The sequence below is a fragment of the Aotus nancymaae genome, unplaced genomic scaffold (genome assembly GCF_030222135.1).
Source record: "Aotus nancymaae isolate 86718 unplaced genomic scaffold, 86718_ANA_hifiasm-v0.15.2.pri h1tg000012l, whole genome shotgun sequence".
In the NCBI taxonomy this organism is placed as follows: Eukaryota; Metazoa; Chordata; class Mammalia; order Primates; family Aotidae; genus Aotus; species Aotus nancymaae.
Genome location: NW_026988423.1, coordinates 20,735,912 through 20,753,652, shown reverse-complemented (window position 1 = coordinate 20,753,652; position 17,741 = coordinate 20,735,912). Strand labels below are relative to the sequence as shown.

Genomic DNA, 17,741 nt, shown 5'->3' with positions numbered 1-17,741 from the left:
AATTTGTTTAATGTAAGTTTTACATGACACAGGAGCCTTCAGAAATGAAGACTAAAAGAAATAAAGAAACCTGTGTATTTTTATTCTAAACTTGATGAAGAATTAGACTGTTGTGGAGAAGTAGGACTGGGCAAGGTGGGTGTGAGCTAAGGGTAATAAACTAAAACTTAGCAAGGCCTGTGTGTTCAAATTATTCTCTGTGTTCTTCTTTGCATTTTAATGCATCCCTGTGTCATCAGAGTTAAGGATCTTCCTTTTCTTTGGGTATAGAGAGGGCACCTCTCACATGAGGGTTTTATGATCTACTTCAGGGGAAGGTCAGAAAATTATTTCTAGGTTTTATGGGCTGCTTCAAGGAAGAAGGGCACTGGTAGGGGAAGGAGGTGTTTGAGAATGATATTCCTCTTCTACTGTTTTCTCAAATGCCAAGGTGCTATATTTTGAAGTAGTGTATCTTGAACCCTGTCATAGACAATTATAGCCCTCCTTGGAGCTAATGATACCTAGTACATAGTAAGCTCTCAATCAATGCCACAATAATTCAGTCACCTATGATGACAATCAGAGCAACAGAATCTCACAATGAGCAAAGGCGCTATCCTACTCAGCCCTCACAAAGAGCCTGTGAGGGGAGATCTGTTGTTCCCATTTTGCCAGTGAAGAAACTGAGGCTCAAAGACATTAGCCTGAGCCACTAGATAGAAGCCAAACTTGCATTATTTGAGTCTAGAAATCCTGTTCTTTGCATTAAAGGTGCTGCTACTAAACATTACTCTGTTGTCTCTGACAAGGGATTTACATTTTAATGGTGGCCAGAGATCCTACATTAATGCACAAAACCATGGACACCTAATCATAGAATCTTAAAATGTTACCTATGAGGATAGGTGAAAATGGGCAATGGCAGATAGAGCATTGGGGAAGAGGAGATAACTTTGTTTTCTTTAATGAATAGCAGGCAGGAAAAGACGATTTTCCTGCTTTTGAAATCATGTTACACAGGCATAAACTAATTTTATTCTAAACTGATCTAAAAAGGATGAAATCTCAATCAGGAAAAAGGAGGGCTGGGAAGGTGGGACTCAGGTCTGCAGGGTTGTAGTAAAAGAACCGTTGCATTTGAGTCTTTGGAATTTGGAGAAGCTTTAGGTGGTCTGCAGCTCTAGGGAGGAGCCTGAGAGGTGATTCTAAGCTGGAACCAGCATCTGCAGAGGAAGCCTCAAGGATCTGCCAAAGAGCTGAAGGCTGAAGGATGATTCCATTAGAATCTTCAGCTGCAGATACTCTCGGCCAAATGCAGGAGGAAATGGGCTTAAGCAATTGCAAAGGGAATCCAGTTAGGGTCAGGAACTGAGAAGCCTTGGGTTGGCACTGGCTTTAGGCAAAGCTAGATTCAGGGGCTCAAATGATGCCAAGTCTCAGTCCTTTTCTATCCCTCCACTCTACCTTCTAGAATTCATTGTCAGACTCCTTAGGATGCCTCCTAGCGGGACAACCATCAGATCCTCCTTGTTGCTAGCAGTCCTGGTGATAGCAGAAGAGCACTTCTAAACATATCATCAAGGTTTGGTGAGGAGACAAAAAGCCACTTTAGGTAACTGGAGGAGGAACGAATTCAATACAGGAAGTTAAACCTACACAACAATTGGAAGGACTGGAGGAACAAAGACAAGGAAGGCAGCTGCTAACTTCCAGGAAATCTGGATGCAGGAATCTCAGGGAGGCTGCCATTAGTGATCTCAGGTGCCCGTAGTGCCTGAGTGAGTGATTCACAGGAGAATGCCTGGAAGCCTGCAAATCTTCATGTGGCTGGAGAAAAAAAAAATGGCTTATTCTTCTCTTCCACCTTTTACATCTTGAACAAGTGCATCTTCTTGGTGGACCCTTATAGGGGCCAGGCTGTCAAGGGCATCTGGGAAAGATAATTTCCTGGCTGTCTGCCCTACATATCAGGAAAGAGCTTACAATGGTGGGTACAGTACTGAGTATCAACAGTTAGCCCCTCTCTCACTAGTTCTCTTGCAAAAGGGTTGATTGTGTTTTCTTGGCTTTGCCTGGATTAGGTGACTATTCCTGAACAAAGCTCTGGGCTGGGACTTCCCATGTTTCAGAGGTCTCCCAGTCACAAGACCCCTTGAAGCTGGGAACTGAGTCAATTGCATTTGAAGCACTAGAACTGATAGCAGGGAAATGTGTCTCCGGAAAGAAAAGTTGTGCTGTTGTTACTAAAAGAAGCAGGAACTAATAATACTCAGGAGCCAGGAAAACATTCAGATTATAACTTCTGTCTTGAACAGACAATTCAAAAATGGACTTCAGGGCCAAATGGATACTGGTTCAAATACCCGTCTGATGTGGGCAAATGTCTTAAATTTCTTGGAGCTTAATTTCTTCCTGAGACTAAGATGGTGCTATCTAGTTAGCAGAATTAGTGTAAGACTCATGAGTAATAAATGCCTATGCTACTGCCTGGTACAGATTACATGCACAAAAATGTTCCTCTGTTTTCTTTATCTTTCTGTTTATTTACTGATTGATTCAATACATATTAACTAGGAACTTACCATATCTATCAGCACTCTGCTAGATACTGAGAATCAAAGGTGAATATGATACAGTTTCTAGTCTTTACTAGGCCAGAGTCTAGGTGGTAACATAGTTATAACAAATACAAAAAAAGTACGTTAAGTAATGTTTAACACAGAGTCTCTCTATTCTGATGATGCAAGGAGATGTACACTAAATGGCATTTCACTAATATTCAATACCACCATTACATGCAACCAGGGCTATCTTGGAAAAAGTGGAGGTGCTGTCATTGCTCTGCCTTCCTCTTTGTCCCTACCATGGCCCAGAGCTGCCTACAGGCAGCGAACTGGATGGCTCAATTCATTGCGGTCCTTTCCTCTTTCTCCATATCACACAGCATGGAGCTCTTTTCCACAAATAAGAAATGCAGGGCTGAGGATTCCAGAAAATCAGATAACTACCTGCAAGATAAACCAAACTGGTTGTTCTTAATTCTCTGGTTCTCTCCTCTGCTTGGTTCCCTCTCCCTTGGTATGAACTGTGCCTGGTTCCTGGGGATTTGGTAGGGCATGAGGTCAGGGAGGTTGCTGGGCTTAGTTCTTCCCTTGTAAGATAACTCTTAACGCCTATGAGGAAGAAATTTTAGGCGTTTAAGCAACTTGGTCAATTAGGGGTTAAGCTCCCAAGGAAAAGGTTCCTGGAGGCCCTGGCTGGCCTGTCTCTTCACTTAACAATGGCAAAGCTTCTTCTCTGCAGTAACCTTTGCTCTAATTGAACACTTGCCATCATTCAACTGGACTCACAATTCTTTGCCGAGTAGGGAAATGACAAGAGACTGAAGGGCTGTGAAAGTTCAGCTCTTGGCTTCATGGCTTTTTGCCACAAATGCCACTCAGGTCCCTGCGGTAGCAACGTGCCACCATGGCTCCAAAGTCTACATGCCCTGATAGCAGGAGCACTGGGGGGTCAGAGCTGTGGCAAAGGTGGGGAAGGATGGAAGACTGGGGTGGGGGGACCCCCTGAGGTCATGGTTCCAATGTTCAGCTGTCACAGAGATGACATTGAAAAGGGCATTGGAACCCAAACAGCACCCAGGCTGTGTCCAGATGCGTGGCTGCATTTACCCAAGTCTGACTGTGGGCAGGTCAGAGGGAGTGAAGGACCTGAAGCAGGTCCAGATAAGAGGAAGCAAAGTGAGGAATGGATGGAAGGTGCTGGGATGCCTCTGGAGTCTTAGATGAAAATACCAAGAATGCAGATGGCAGAGTCTCCATCAGATCATCATGGGGAACAGGCTGAGCTGGAAACATCACAGGGAGAGTGAAACAGCCAGTCCCAACATCCACTGGATCTCCAATGTGGGGCTTACTTCTGTCTTCGTTCAGGCCCTCAGGACCTCCCGTTGAGGTAACTGGGCCTACCCGTGGGCTTGCAGGCTAGACTCTCTGCCTCCTCCCTTACTGCTCTCAGGGTAAGCTTCAAAAAATACAAGCTAAGTAATTCACCTTCCCCTAAATCTTTCAATACCTTTCAAAGGGCTAAAGGATAAGTTCAGACTCTTTGGTGTGGCTTTCTCGTGTCATCTCAGAATTGGCCTCAACCTACCTTTCAAGTCTCAGATTCTGTAACATCCCTCTGCACACCTTGGGCTCTGCCCACCCCACTGAATCCTCCCTTACTTGAGCATGCCAGGCACTGTCCTTTGCTGGCATGGCCTTGACTGTATCTGATTATCTTCTCTTCTTTGCCCATGGGCATTAAACCTGTGTTTCAAGTACCTCTGAAAAGCCATCAGTGATCTCATGTGAGAATTTTTGGCTTCTTGCACCTCCTGATTTGACTCTAACTGGAGATAGGCCACCTCTTTGAAGTTGTAAGTATATTGAGGTCAATGACGGTGTAGCAATCATTCGGTGCTGTCTGCTGTGCCCAGCTCAGTGCCAGGCTTATAGCAAGTGTCCAGTGGATGGTGAATAAATGAATCAGAAGCCCTTGCTCGAGGTGAGTGATAATGAACCACAGAGGTGCTTCCAGGAAAGGCAAGGTAGTAAAGAAGCTGTGAAGAGTTGCGTGTCCCTTTTCTTTAACTATCATTATTCATTTGCCAGGCTGAGCTCAGCAGCCCTGCCACAGAGGAATATAGAGTTGGAGGCCTGGAGGCCTGTTCCAAATGGGTCCAGCTATTCTTGGGAGCTTTTTGTGTAATAAAGAGAGTCCCCTGACTGGCCTGCTGACCTTTTCCCAGACTGCCTGAGGCTGAGTTATCACCTTGTGGTGCATAGAACGAGAGCTGCTTCCCTCCCCAGAGAAAGAAGAAAAAGCACGTAGGAAGGAGGATAATAATAGCTTCCACTTACGGAGCATTTGCAATGTGCCAGGCACTCTGCTAAGCATGTTTTGATATATTCTCCTGTTTCATTCTTAGGACGCCTTGGTGAGTTAGGAATGATAAGAATGTGAGGCTCAGAATGCTTAAGTCACTTGCCTAAGATCACACAGCGAGGAAGCGGTGGAGCTGGACTCTAGACCCTGGTCTGTCTGACTCCAGAAGTCCATGTTCTCATCAACTGCACTTTACAGTCTCAGGATGGGGCAGGGCATCTGTGGCTTTCTTGCTCTTTGGGAGGACATCTGTCACCCAGAGGTTGGTTCCAGGGCTCTGGATGGGCAGTTGGTTTGTGAGGGCTACTCTCTCCCCTGGGGGATATGAGGAAGAGGGAGAGAGAGAAGCGAGGGGGAGAGAGAGAGCCAGATATAGAGGAGAAAATTTATTCCACTGATTATGCTGCTCATTCTGTTGGGGGCAGCCTGGGTGACAGAAACATGGTATGCCAATAAAGAGTATGTTTATGGTCCTGCCGACCACAGGGGCTAGAGAGTCTCTAGCTGGAGATAAAGTCAGGAGAGATGGATTAGACCCTGTCAGGATCTCGGGCAGCAGAGAAAGGAGGAGGCAGGAAGCTCAGACGGAGCTTGCGGAGCTTGGGGCTGTGGGGGGCTTGGCCTGTCATAGCGGCCACTACTCATCCCACAGAAGGTGGGCGCTCTTCCTGCGAACCCATTCCTGTCCGCTAAGCCTCTGCTTGCCTCTTTCTAAGAAAACTGTAATGTGGTACGAAGCGCATTCTAATCACATCTAATTACAAAAAAGAGAGTAAATCACCAAACAGAATTAGTTTTCAGAGTCCTAATTATCACCAGAGAGAGTAATTAATAAGCAAAACAGGAAATGACCCAGCCAAGTCCTACAGCCGGCAAAGATGTGCTTCTCTCCTTGGTACACCTTTGAGTGAGGAGTGGGCGGGACCTGCAGCACCAAAACTTCAGAGCCCCAGAGGGCAGTAAACATTTCCTAGGGCTGCACACATTCTCAGAAGTTTGCTTGCCTTTCAAACTTAGTTTGCAAAGTTTCTAGGTCATTCCTTCTAGGCCCCTTTCTTTCCCAGGCCTTGAGGCCAGAGTAAGGCAGCAGAATTAGAATAAATAGACCGTCCTCTCCTTTTCTCTCCTCCAGTGTAACAGGCTCTGGGCCAGAAACTCTCAAACCAATTGATAATAACAAGCTCAAGTTCAATGCCATTGGCTGTCTGGTGAGACCTCCCTGGCTTTTCTTATCTCTGCTCTCTGGTTTGTATTTCTTTATTTATTCATTTTAATAGTAGCATCATATAAATAAAACACCATTACAAAAATGTCGCAGAAAGTTCAAAACTATTCATTATCCATTTCATACAGATTAAAATTGCCATCAAAGCTGTTTGGATTTGACTTGCGTTCTTTTCCTTCTAATGAGCCGGATAGAGAAGGCAAAAGATGCTAATTCATCCTTACATCTCTATCATATCTTGGCTTTTACTATATAAAGCATCAAGGTCGCATTCTGGGGAAATGTCTTTTTACCAAAGGTGCTATAATAATAATGAAGAAGCAATTTGTTTCAGCAAACTGCCTGCAGTAATGAGGCTTAATTATAACCATGTTATTAATACCGCTGCTTAAGGTAATTCACTTCTGAGCAGGGTGCAGAACAGTAAACTATAATTTAAACAAGAATCGAGACCTAATTTAAATCATCGGATCTACTGCGGAAAAAGGCAAACAGAACGACTATATTCTGCACGTGATTTAGAGCTTCCCCTTGGTGCCATTTCCGGGAGAACTAGGTGACTGTCAGAGGGGCAGGGAACTGGGATCTGGGTCTCAGTCCTTCCACTCTTTCAGGAGGCTTGGTGTGTGTGCAGTAGCTGGACCTGTATCCAGGTGCTGGCTGCCTCTTGAACTTTATCCCCATGTAGGTAGAGGAGGCTGAGAGGCCAAAAGGAAGGTCCTCTTCATCTCAAGTACATCTCCAATGTGCTCTTGAACCCATTTAAATCCCCCACTAATTTGCTGCAGGATCTTATTCTGCCTTTAGTCTCTACAGATGATCATACCCAGGCCAGACAGGGTCAATGTCTCACCTAAGAACACACAGTTGGCTGCCAGGTATGAACCAACATCTTCTGCTCCCCACACCAGTGCTTTTGCAGCAATATCAGCATCAACTAGTGGCCAAAATGTCACTAGGCTGCTCTAACACGGCATCCAGGACATCTAACCCAAGAATTCTAAGACCTGGTTGTTCCTCAGAATTTTCTGATGCCTGGTAGAAAAATATAAGTCCGTGGGTCCTACCCCACCTCCTAGACTCTGATTTTTTTTTTTTAAGTCTGGCTTTGGGCCTGGGGATCCATGTGTTTATCAAGAACCCTGGTTTTCCAGATGCAGCTGGTCTAAGGGACCAAGCATATATTTCATTCATCTGCCCAGCAGCACCAGTACATTTAAAATGTACACAAAAATGTGTGTGTGTTTTGTGTTTTCTTGATTACCTCCTCTGAATTACATTTATTCACTCATCTATTCAACATTTGTAGGGTACCAATTATGTGCAAACCACAGTTTATGCACATCAGCTCTTCCTATTTGACTATGCATTAATCCCTGCTGCTGTAGTTTCAACGAATTTTCCTCTTTTTAATGCAGGACTATATTCCATGTTTCTCTAAATGCAAAGAAACAGGAAATTGAGAACAGACTTAAGTAGTGGTAGGTATTATTAAAGACCATGTCTAGTTTCATATTTTATACCAATGCTCTATGCATGTTGAATATTATCAGGGTAAAGAGCTGTCCTTTCTAAGAGTCTAGCTAACGAAGACCTAAGAATTCCTGGCAGTCAAGGCTAAGTTAATGAGGCAGTTATGAACATTCCATCACTGAGAATTTACAAAGGCAGGAGAAATTTCTGGAGTGGGGGCAATGAAGACACTATTTCCAGCTTTAATTCTATGATAAATCATAGGGGCCTCTTCACCCAGTAGATAAGACGGTCTTTGACTGATTATCCAATTCCTGCCTATCCGTCCTCCATCCAACCAGCCGATCAGCCAATCTTTTCCATTGGCCTAACTCAAGCCTGTCCATGGAGGTAGGAGGATGCAGGGCATGGTGAGCTGTGAGGTAGAGAGAGAAGCCAGTAGCCTGAAACCCAGAGCTCACCAAGAAGACACTCACATACCGTTAAAGACTATGGATCTGCCGGCAAAGCATGGAATTCCTCATACTTCACACTCTCAGCTTTTCCAAGCCTCATGCACAGAGGCAGGTACAAAGCAAAGCTAATTGTGGAAGCAACCGCATTCAAATTGGACATCATTTCCAAGTGAATGCTCCTCAGCAACCTTTCTCCTAAGTTCTGAAGAACTTTTTTTAAAAGGTTCACTGCTTTGTGAAATGTTAAGTGCGAAGGTTTGATTTCAAAGAACATTGTCTTTGATGTTCAAAGACAATAGAAACTCTCCTTTATTTTAAAGGAGGTAAAGCCCTTACTTTGTCTTAAGGTCAGCTCCTCCCCAAACCAACACCCTCAGGCCTGCCTCAGTTTACCTGCAGTATCACCCACAATTTCTTTGTCTCTGTTCAGGAAACCTGCCATCCCTCACCTCCCTCTGCCCTCTCTGTTTTTTGTTTCTCTCTCACTTTTGTTCTTTTTTAAAGACAACTCTACCATCCTGGGTTTCCTCACTGTCACAGGAGCTCTGCAGAGCCAAATGACATCAAATGATGTCTCCAGCTGGTGGTAATGACTGGGCTCTGGCTGAACCACAAAAACAAGGCATAGAGCTGCAAGGCAGAGCCCAGACAGCACTGTACTGGGAGCCATGCTCTCCCTCTCTCTCTCTCTCTCTCTCTCTCTCTCACACACACACACACACAGAGCCTGCCACACATTTACATGCATGCACATACGCATGTACACATACAAATTTACAGACACACAGACATAGATGCTGGTTTGTGTGTGCAAAGACATATACCCATGTGTTAATAGACACAGACTCAGACATAACTTCATGCAGCAACAACCCTCCCTTTCCCCTTAATTAACCCCTCCTTCCTTCTCAATGTGCTGGATTCACCCCACCAGTTATAGGGGCAGGTGTCTGGAGATGTAGTCCATTTCCATCCTGGAGACACAGTGAACCCGTCTAGATAAAAATGTCTGGAGAGTAGCTGATGGCAGTGGAGTGGGGGAGGAGAAGGAAGGCATGGTGTCTGCAGCATTTCCCTTAGTCGGGGGAAATAAAACACCCTCTGCCAGTGTTCCAATTCCTTGCAACCTCCTGCAGGCTGTTTCATCTCATATTGTGTGAGCTCTGAGGGGGCGTCCAATTTGAGGAACAATAACTATAAAGTCATTTGCAGTGCCCTGCTGTGGCACAGTGTCTGACTGACCTGGCTAAACACTACGCTAGCTCTGCAGAGCTGTCCCTCACTGTGGGCCTTGCATACAGCCATCTCCCTGGTACCCCCAGTCCCCAATCCCATGTCACTAGGGCCCAGGCTCAAGTCCCTCAGAGGACAGCTTTTAGTTGTGACTTGAGAATTTCAGAGGGAAGACCAGGATGGGCTCACCCTGCACAAGGAACTAAGAGGACTAGGCAGTGGGTGGTGGGACACCCTGGGTGGATGGGAGAAGATATTTAGAGAAGCCCCTTAAGCCCATTCTCATAACTTGAGTCTGGAGGCTGACTGTCCTACAGAAACTGATGACTTTTTGTTAGGAATTTCAGGGCTGCATTTAAAAACTCTGGAATATTGGAAACCCTTTAAAAAAAGTCATGCTGGATAGTGTCACCTTCATAGATCAATTGGCCCATCACCTGGTCTTAAGATAAAATCTCCCCTCCCTGGGACGGAGTTTCTAGGAGGGTCTCTGCTCTTTGAAAGGACCACTCAGTCTTCCTGGGTCACTATTCTGATTTTTAAGATATCTCTTTTATCTTACACTTTTCAAAGCACTCTCACATCCATTAGCCCATTAATTAATTCATTCATTGTACACATTTATTGAACACACAAAGCACTTCAAATCTTTTTAGAATAAGGCAGAATCTAGATAAATATATGCATAGATATTGAGTATCCACAAAGTGAAAGTTGCTCTGGTGGGCACTGCGGGGAATGAGGATGGTTTTATAGAGATAAAGGAAGCATAGCCTGCCAAGAGAGTCCCCCTCCTCAGATCTATAAGTCAGAGGCACATCTACTCTGCCAATTTCCCAGCCATGTAAACCAAGGGCCAGAGAGGTTAAAGGACTTGCTGTGGTCGCAAAATTAGAGGTGGATCCAGAATGCACCTCCTGATTCAAATCAGATATGCTCTCTGTTTATTATGCTTTCTCTCTTTTTTGCTTTCCAGAAAGTTCCAAGTTCCGATCTCCCCTTCTCTACCTCTTTTCTTGACTTCTCTGGAACAAGCTATCTCAAAGGAGATATAGTCACGTCACATTTTTTTTTTTTTCTGGGCTCACGTGAATGTTTCTTCAGGGACAAGAAGAAAAAAAATTTTGTCTTCTCTATTTCCTTAAGAAGGTCAGCAAGACAGAGCAGTTGTTTGCATTTCACAGACAGCCTCTCCAAGGATGTTCGTTTTCTTCAGCCGAGCCCGGTGTGGGCGAGGAGGACCAGCTGTGTGCAGCGTCTATTGTGCACGGCATTCAGGACAACATCCGCCTCGATCCCCGGCTCTCCTCACAGATGGAAGAGATAAAGGAGCATCCGTCTCTTGACCTTCCTACCAGGGAGGCTGTTGCTGAGAGAGGTTAAGGGACCTCCCAGAGTCGTCCTCAGGTGGGAGCAGAAGGTTGGCATTGCTGACCTCCCATAAGCTTTTACCTGAACTTGGACTCTTGCCTGTCTTTGTTCTGAGGTAAGATGGTTTGTGTGTGCAAGTGTGTGCGTGTGTGCATGTGTGTGTTTGGAGGATGTATGAGGCAAGTTCAAGGTCGAAGGCAGGAAGCACCGTAGCCACTTTCTCTCTGTACATGTCATCTTGTGAAAATATTCTGAGACTCTTCAAGTCTCAGGACCCTCACAAGTGAGGTCGCAATGTCAACCTGGCAGCAGCTTGATTAGCTACGGGAATGGGATTGGAGTTGCCTGGGCAGCTGAGTGAGGTGCTGGCCTCCCCGCCCATGCCTGCTTGCCTATGCCCAGGGGTGGAGCCTGGCTGTCAGGAGGGCTGCTGTGGGGCAGGCCTGGCACCTCAGGAGCGTCCTCTGTCACCTGCCTGCTCATTTCTTAGAAACAGAATGTCTTGGCCTTCTGTTCCTTGAAGTAGGGGCCAAGTGCTTGGTTGCAAACAAGAGGAACTGGTTCTGGGTGGAATAAATGGAAATAAAATTTGTGGAAGGCTATCAGGGTCAAGGAATGTTCAGGTGGTCTGGGAGAGTCAAAGACAAGGAGGACAATTACTGATTTTTAGCAGAAGTCTGGCCAGGACATCACCCCTCTGCTACACGGGGCTGTCCTGCCTCTCCCACCTATTCCCTATGGCCCCTGCTACTACTGGACACCATTTGCCTGTGTCCTCATCTCCAGGGCCAAGGGTCCTTGAATGCCACTCTCCCTGTCTTCTACCTACCCAGAACCAGAGGCCCACATGGGAGCAGGGGATGGGTTGGGCTCAGCCCACATACCAGGGCTGGGGCATGGTAGGTTCTGTTTTTTATAGAGGGGTTTGGACAGGGGGAAAAAGGCATATGTTCATCAGAGGAATGCTGAAGAATCTGGCACATCTTTTGTGAGAGAATTAATCAGAGTAACAAGGCTTAATAATGTTTCTCAAATAACAGGTGTTTTCCCCTTTTTTCCTTCCAGAATATGATGGACAGATGGCAGATGGAGAATGAATGGCTTAAATTACTGCAGTAGGGTGGAGAGAAAATGTGTGAAGGAGTTTCCTGATGGTGGTGGGTGGGCTCTGGGCCCAGGGTGGGGTGACTCTGCAGCTGGTAGGCCTTCCCTGTGAAGAGCAAAGGGGATCTCCCCAGTGACTCCTTTTCCTATTGCTTCTCCTTGGAGGACTGGAGGCCCCTTAACTCTAGGAGGATTGGGGCAGCATCCTCTTCTCAGATGTATGGAGGGGCATAATGATGGGAGCAGGTGGCAGAGGCTGAGCCTGGGACTCTTGAACTGGGATTGTGCAAGAAGACACTAATGGGGCCTTTTTAGTCCTAAGGAATGAGACAGAAAGGAAGCTCCTGATCTGAAAAGGTGGTATTTGCTAAGTTAGAAAATGGAAGTACCACCCAGGCTGGGGGATCCCACAGGCACCCAAGAGTGCACCAAGCCACTAGGAGCAAGCTCACCTGAGAGTTCCACCCTGCCCCAAATATGCAGATTTGGTGTCCTGTCCCTTTAAAGCAGTCTACCCTGGAAGTGCCATGGCCCACATGGAATGGGCCCAGCCAACAGCTCTCCAAGGAGCCCCAGCAATGAATGATGAGCATCTCTCCTGAACTCATCTCCCCCCAACCCGGTGTTTAAAATGAATTGAAATGAATATCTGATAAATGAATAAACCTGTAGATGGAATCAAAAACCTTATGAACCTGAAGGAGAAATAGGAGTTCCAGGTCTGTTAAGTCTAAATTGAATAAAGCTGATCAACTCCCTGACAATTTCTGCCAATGGTTTTTGAAGAGGAAGAAAAGAGGTGAGCAGAGAAATTGGGCAAGGAGGGGAAGAGAGAGTGGGGTAAGGGAGGCAGGCATGGCTCAGTCATTAACCTATCACCAGGAGTACCCAGCGTTCCTCAGCTGGACTAATAAAAAATGGATGACAATAGGAGTTCCTTGCAGGTATGGCTGCTCCTGTGTGTCTGCCCAGAGGACACCTCTAGAGAGCAAGAGATCTGCATGAAATGGGGCCAAAGTCTCCTTTGGGGCCTTTCTGGACAAGGAGCTGAGGAAGAACTGTGGCATCCTGGAATCAACTACTAGGCCTAGATGAGCTCGGCTGCTGGGACAGGGTCCATCTGGTTGGGTAGCTGGTACCCAACCAGATCTGGCAGGGGGATCACATTCAGGATGCACTCAAGGACTCTCCATTTGGCCTCCACCACTTTTTGTTATGTTGGGCAAGTTACTTCCTGCTATGGTTTTAAACATGGCCACAGAATTCTTCAACACTCCTCCTAGTGAGAGGTGGTGGTGGTGGTGGATCTGTGTCCTCTCCGCTTGAATATAGGTGGCTATGTGACTCTACTAATGCAGAATACTGGCATTGATGCTGTCTGACTTTCCAGGCTAGGCTGGGTTAGAAAAGCCTGTGGAACTTCTGCCTGACTGCCTTGGGATACTGTTGTTGGGGGAAAACAGCTCCTGTGCAGGAAATCCAATTGCTCTGAGAGTGCCATGCTGGAGAGGTGTTCCTGTTCAAGGCCACGCCCTGCTGAGCTCCTAACCGGTGGCCAACATCAATGGCCAGCCATGGGAATGAACCCCGTGAGCCACCTGGTCTCACCCAGCCTTCAGATGACTGCAGCTCCAGCCCAGGTATGATTGCAGCAGCTAAGTCACAGCTGCCTCATCAAACTCTCTCCACATTTTTGACCTGCAAAATTACAAACACTATAAACTTATTTTTTTAAGCTGTTAATTCAGCAGTAATTTGTCAATAGCAACCAAAACACACCCCCTCTTGGGTTTCAGGATTTTTTTCTGAACCATGAACGGTTAGACTAGATAATTTTTAAAACCATATTTTGAAAGTTATAAGTAGTAAACTGTTTTCAATTATTTTTATTGTAAAATTTATATAAAATTTACCATCTTAAACATTTTTAAGTGTACAGTTCAGTAGTATTAAATATATTCACAATGTTGTGTAACCATCATCGCCATCCATCTCCATAACTCTTTTCATCTTGCAAAACTGAAACTCTGTACACGTTAAACTAGAACTCCCCATTCCCCTTTCTCCTCCAGCCTCTGGCAACCGTCATTCTACTTTCTGCCTCTATGATTTAGACCATTCTAGGTATCTTGCATAAGTGGAATCATACAATGTTTGCCTTTTATTGCACTCTGGGTAGTGTTTTCATGGTTCATCCAGGTTGTAGCATGTACCAAGATTTCCTTCCTTTTTAAGACTGGATCATATTTCATTGTATGTATACACCACATTTTGCTTATCCGTTCATTTGTTGATAGACACTTGTGTTTCTTACATGTTTTAGCTATTGTGCATAATGCTGGTGTGGCCATGGGTGTATAAATGGAAAGAACCTGTTTCCAATTGTATTGAGTAGATGCCCAGAAGTGGAATTGCTGGTTTGCATGTAATTTTATTTTTAATTTTTTGAGGAACCACCACACTATTTTTCACAGTGACTGTCTCATTTTGCATTCCTGTCACCAGTGTACAAGGATTCCAGTTCCCCACACCCTCACCGACACTTGTTATATGTATTTTTTTACAGTAGCCATGATAATGAGTATGAAGAGGTGTCTCACTGTTGCTTTGATTCACATTTCTCTAATGATTAGAGATGATGGACATCTTTTCAAAACATGTTTTTTTTAAAAAGGAGTTCAAACAGCATAAAAAGATAACAGAAATTAAACAATTTTCTTCCCTACTCCTGAGTTCTTCTCACCACTGAGAAAGAAATTAAAGAAAATTAAATACAGGAAAATTCTTTAATTTGGTAACTAACTTTAACAAATGACTGATTCTTCCAAAAATGTTTGATATGATTACAACATAATTATATCTTTATAAAATTACACATAGAATTATATCATACTTGATTTTTGTAATTTCCTTTTTTTGCTTACTAATACAGATTGAAGATATTTCCATATCAATATACATAGGTCTATTCATTCTTAATTTCTGCATAATTCCATGGCATGGCTGGATCAACATTTACTTCTCTAGTCACTATTGATGGATATTTCAGTTGCTTCGAGGTTGTGTGGTTGGCATTTTTTGCTATTGTAATACTGCATTGACTATTATTGTGCACTTATTTATGCTTTTGTAGGTCAAATTCCTAGAAGTACAGTTTGTGGGTCAAAAAATATATGCATTTGCAATTTTGATGATTATCACCAAATTTGTCTCTTAGAGAAGTGGCACACATTTATACCTCCACAATGAGGGAGCTAGTATCCTGCTATCTTTATTATCTTTCAGGTTTTGTTAGTCTGCTGGAAAAAAAATAGTGCTCTGTTTTCAAGTTTTCATTTCTTTAATTGTGAAGTTGAGCATTTTTATATGCACTTTGATGATTTTAAAAAATTATTTATTTATTTATTTATTTAGAGACGGAGTCTCTCTCTGTCGCCTAGGCTGGAGTGCAGTGGTGCCATCTCTGCTCACTGCAACTCCGCCTCCCAGGTTCAAGAGATTCTCTTGCCTCAGCCTCCTGAGTAGCTGGGACTACAGGTGTGTGCAAGCACGCTAAGTTTTTGCATTTTTAGTAGAGACAGGGCTTCACTGTGTTAGCCTGGATGGTCTCTTTCTCCTGACCTTGTGATCTGCCCACCTTGGCCTCCCTAAGTAGTGGGATTACAGGCGTGAGCCACCGCGCCTGGCCCACACTTTGATGATTTTTATACAAAATTTCAATCACATGCAAAAGTAGAGAGACTATTTCATGAACTCCCATAAGCAGATCACCCCAAGTCAACAGTTATTATGGGTTTACCACTGGTCTCAGGATTGATAATTTTTAATTTCTATTCTTCTTTGAATAGCTGATTTATATCCTTTGCCAATTCTATAGGGTTGTTCATATTTTTTTAAACTGGTTTGTAAGAGCTTTTCTTATAAAAAATTAACTTTTTGCCATTATATGTTACAAATATTTTTCCTATTAAACTGTGTTTTGATATTATTAAAGGTCTTTTTTTATAAAATTTTACTTTTTATATCAAATTTATCAATCTTTTAAGATTTGTAGCTTTGCGTTTTCAATGATCTTCTCCAGGAATATAAAATAAAATAAAATACATCATCTGTATTTTCTTTCAGGATGTCATATTTTACATTAAAATCATTGATGTATTTGGATTTTATTTTTGGCACAGGGAGTGAGATAGAGATAAAATTTTACTTTGTACATATGGTTAGACTACTTGCTAGCCAATAGAAATACAATGTGAGCCACATAGATAATCTAAGATTTTCTATTAGCCTCGTTAAAAAGTAAAAGTAATTCTAATATATACTATGTTATTAACCCACTATGTGCAAAATGTCATGTCAACATGTTATCTAGATACAAATTATTAATGAGCTATTTTACATTTTTTTATACCAACTCTTCAAAATAGGGTGTATATTTTGGGCTGGCAGTATTTCAAGTGCACAGGAGTTGCATATGGCTAGTGATTCCTGGACTAGACAGCACAGAATTAGACAATTCCCTCAAATAACACTCATCAAGTACTTCTTTTTCTCCATTGATTTGAAATGCCACCTCTATCATAGGCTAAGTAAATTATGTTTTATATTTAGGCCTATTTATGGTTTCTATTTTTTTCCTTTGAGCTGTCTCTCCCTTCCCACGCCAATAATGGACTATTTTAACTGTGATGGTTTTAAACTATTTTTAATACCCTGTAGAGAAGTTTCTTTATCTAATTTTTGTTTAGGTTTTTCATGGTTCTTCCAGTTTAGTCCTTTCTCTAGATAGACATTAATATCTAATATTAGATATTATCTAATATTATAATATAGATATTACACTACACTACAGTATATATACTATAGTATGATATATGCTACCATAATATAGATATTAATATTTATTAGAATCTATACTACCTACTAGACTAATTAGTATGTATTACTATTAGTATCTACTGATATTTATTAGTATCTATATTATAGTATCATATATCATACTATAGTATCATATGTATACTATAGTGTAGATGGTAAAACAACCAACCAACCAACCAACATAGAAGCAACTGAAATAATATTAGGCATTAATATTCAAGAATATATTAGATCAAATAGCAAGCAAGCTACATTATGGGTATTGATAGGGGGATTGCGATGAACTTGAGGCTCAGGTGCTTAATAAGGGTCCTTCTACTCTAAATCTCAGTGGCTCCACATTGCTGCCAGCAGATGGAATATGGGGGCTGGAAACAGTCCCATCCTATGTGACTAGTGTGGTGGGCTCGTCTGTGCTGTGTGTGGCATGTGTGTCCCCGCCAACCGCATGACCTTCCGGCAGGTCCTAGCTCCCATATGCATGGTGTGAGATGTGTGTTTAGGAGCTATCCAGTCATAATAGTTCAGAAGTCTGACACTAGAATTGTTTTGGAGGCTGGCTGGGAAGAGATACTTGGGCTTCTCTCTGGGGTTAATTGTCTTGGAAGATGAAAAACTGAGGAGATGTTGGGTAGGGAAGAACAAAGGAGTGACAGGCTAAGATGGGAGAAAAAGGAGTGGGTAGGTGAGAAAAATTAGGGAGAAGGGAAGGAAAGGGAGAAGATAAAGGCAGAAAGATGGGAAAGAGAGGGAGGAAAGGGAGTGAGAATAGAGGTAGAGGGTGCAGAGGAGGTTTTCAGTAGGACAGTAGACTGGAAGAGATGGGGTTCAGGGAGAACCCCGGGAAGGAGGAGAGCATGCTCACTGGAGATAAGAATGCTAAGGCTCAGGAGAGCTCGGACAGGCAGGCTGGGGAGGTCTAGAGTGCCCACACATTCTCAGTGCCGGCACCTCTTTTCAAGGCAGCCTCATGGCCATGATGGATCAGTTGGCAATAGGAAGGAGGGCTCTGATCTACAGGAGTCTGCAGTGTCCCTGAGGGACAGGGTTGATGGTATGGGGCAGCCTGAGCACAGGCCTGATTGTCAGAA

The 17,741-nt window shown here is 43.7% G+C and overlaps 1 long non-coding RNA gene across 2 annotated transcripts in view; it reads left to right on the top strand.

Annotated features, from left to right (window-relative positions):
- LOC105729586 (uncharacterized) overlaps nucleotides 1-14,762 on the top strand; it is a 53,294-nt gene extending 38,532 nt beyond the window's left edge. For both annotated transcript variants that reach the window (XR_001110276.2, XR_001110274.2), the window contains 2 exons: nucleotides 10,274-10,783; nucleotides 11,734-14,762. This is a non-coding gene — a long non-coding RNA (uncharacterized LOC105729586). The remainder of the gene's footprint in view (nucleotides 1-10,273; nucleotides 10,784-11,733) is intronic.
- Nucleotides 14,763-17,741: the final 2,979 nt, after the last annotated feature.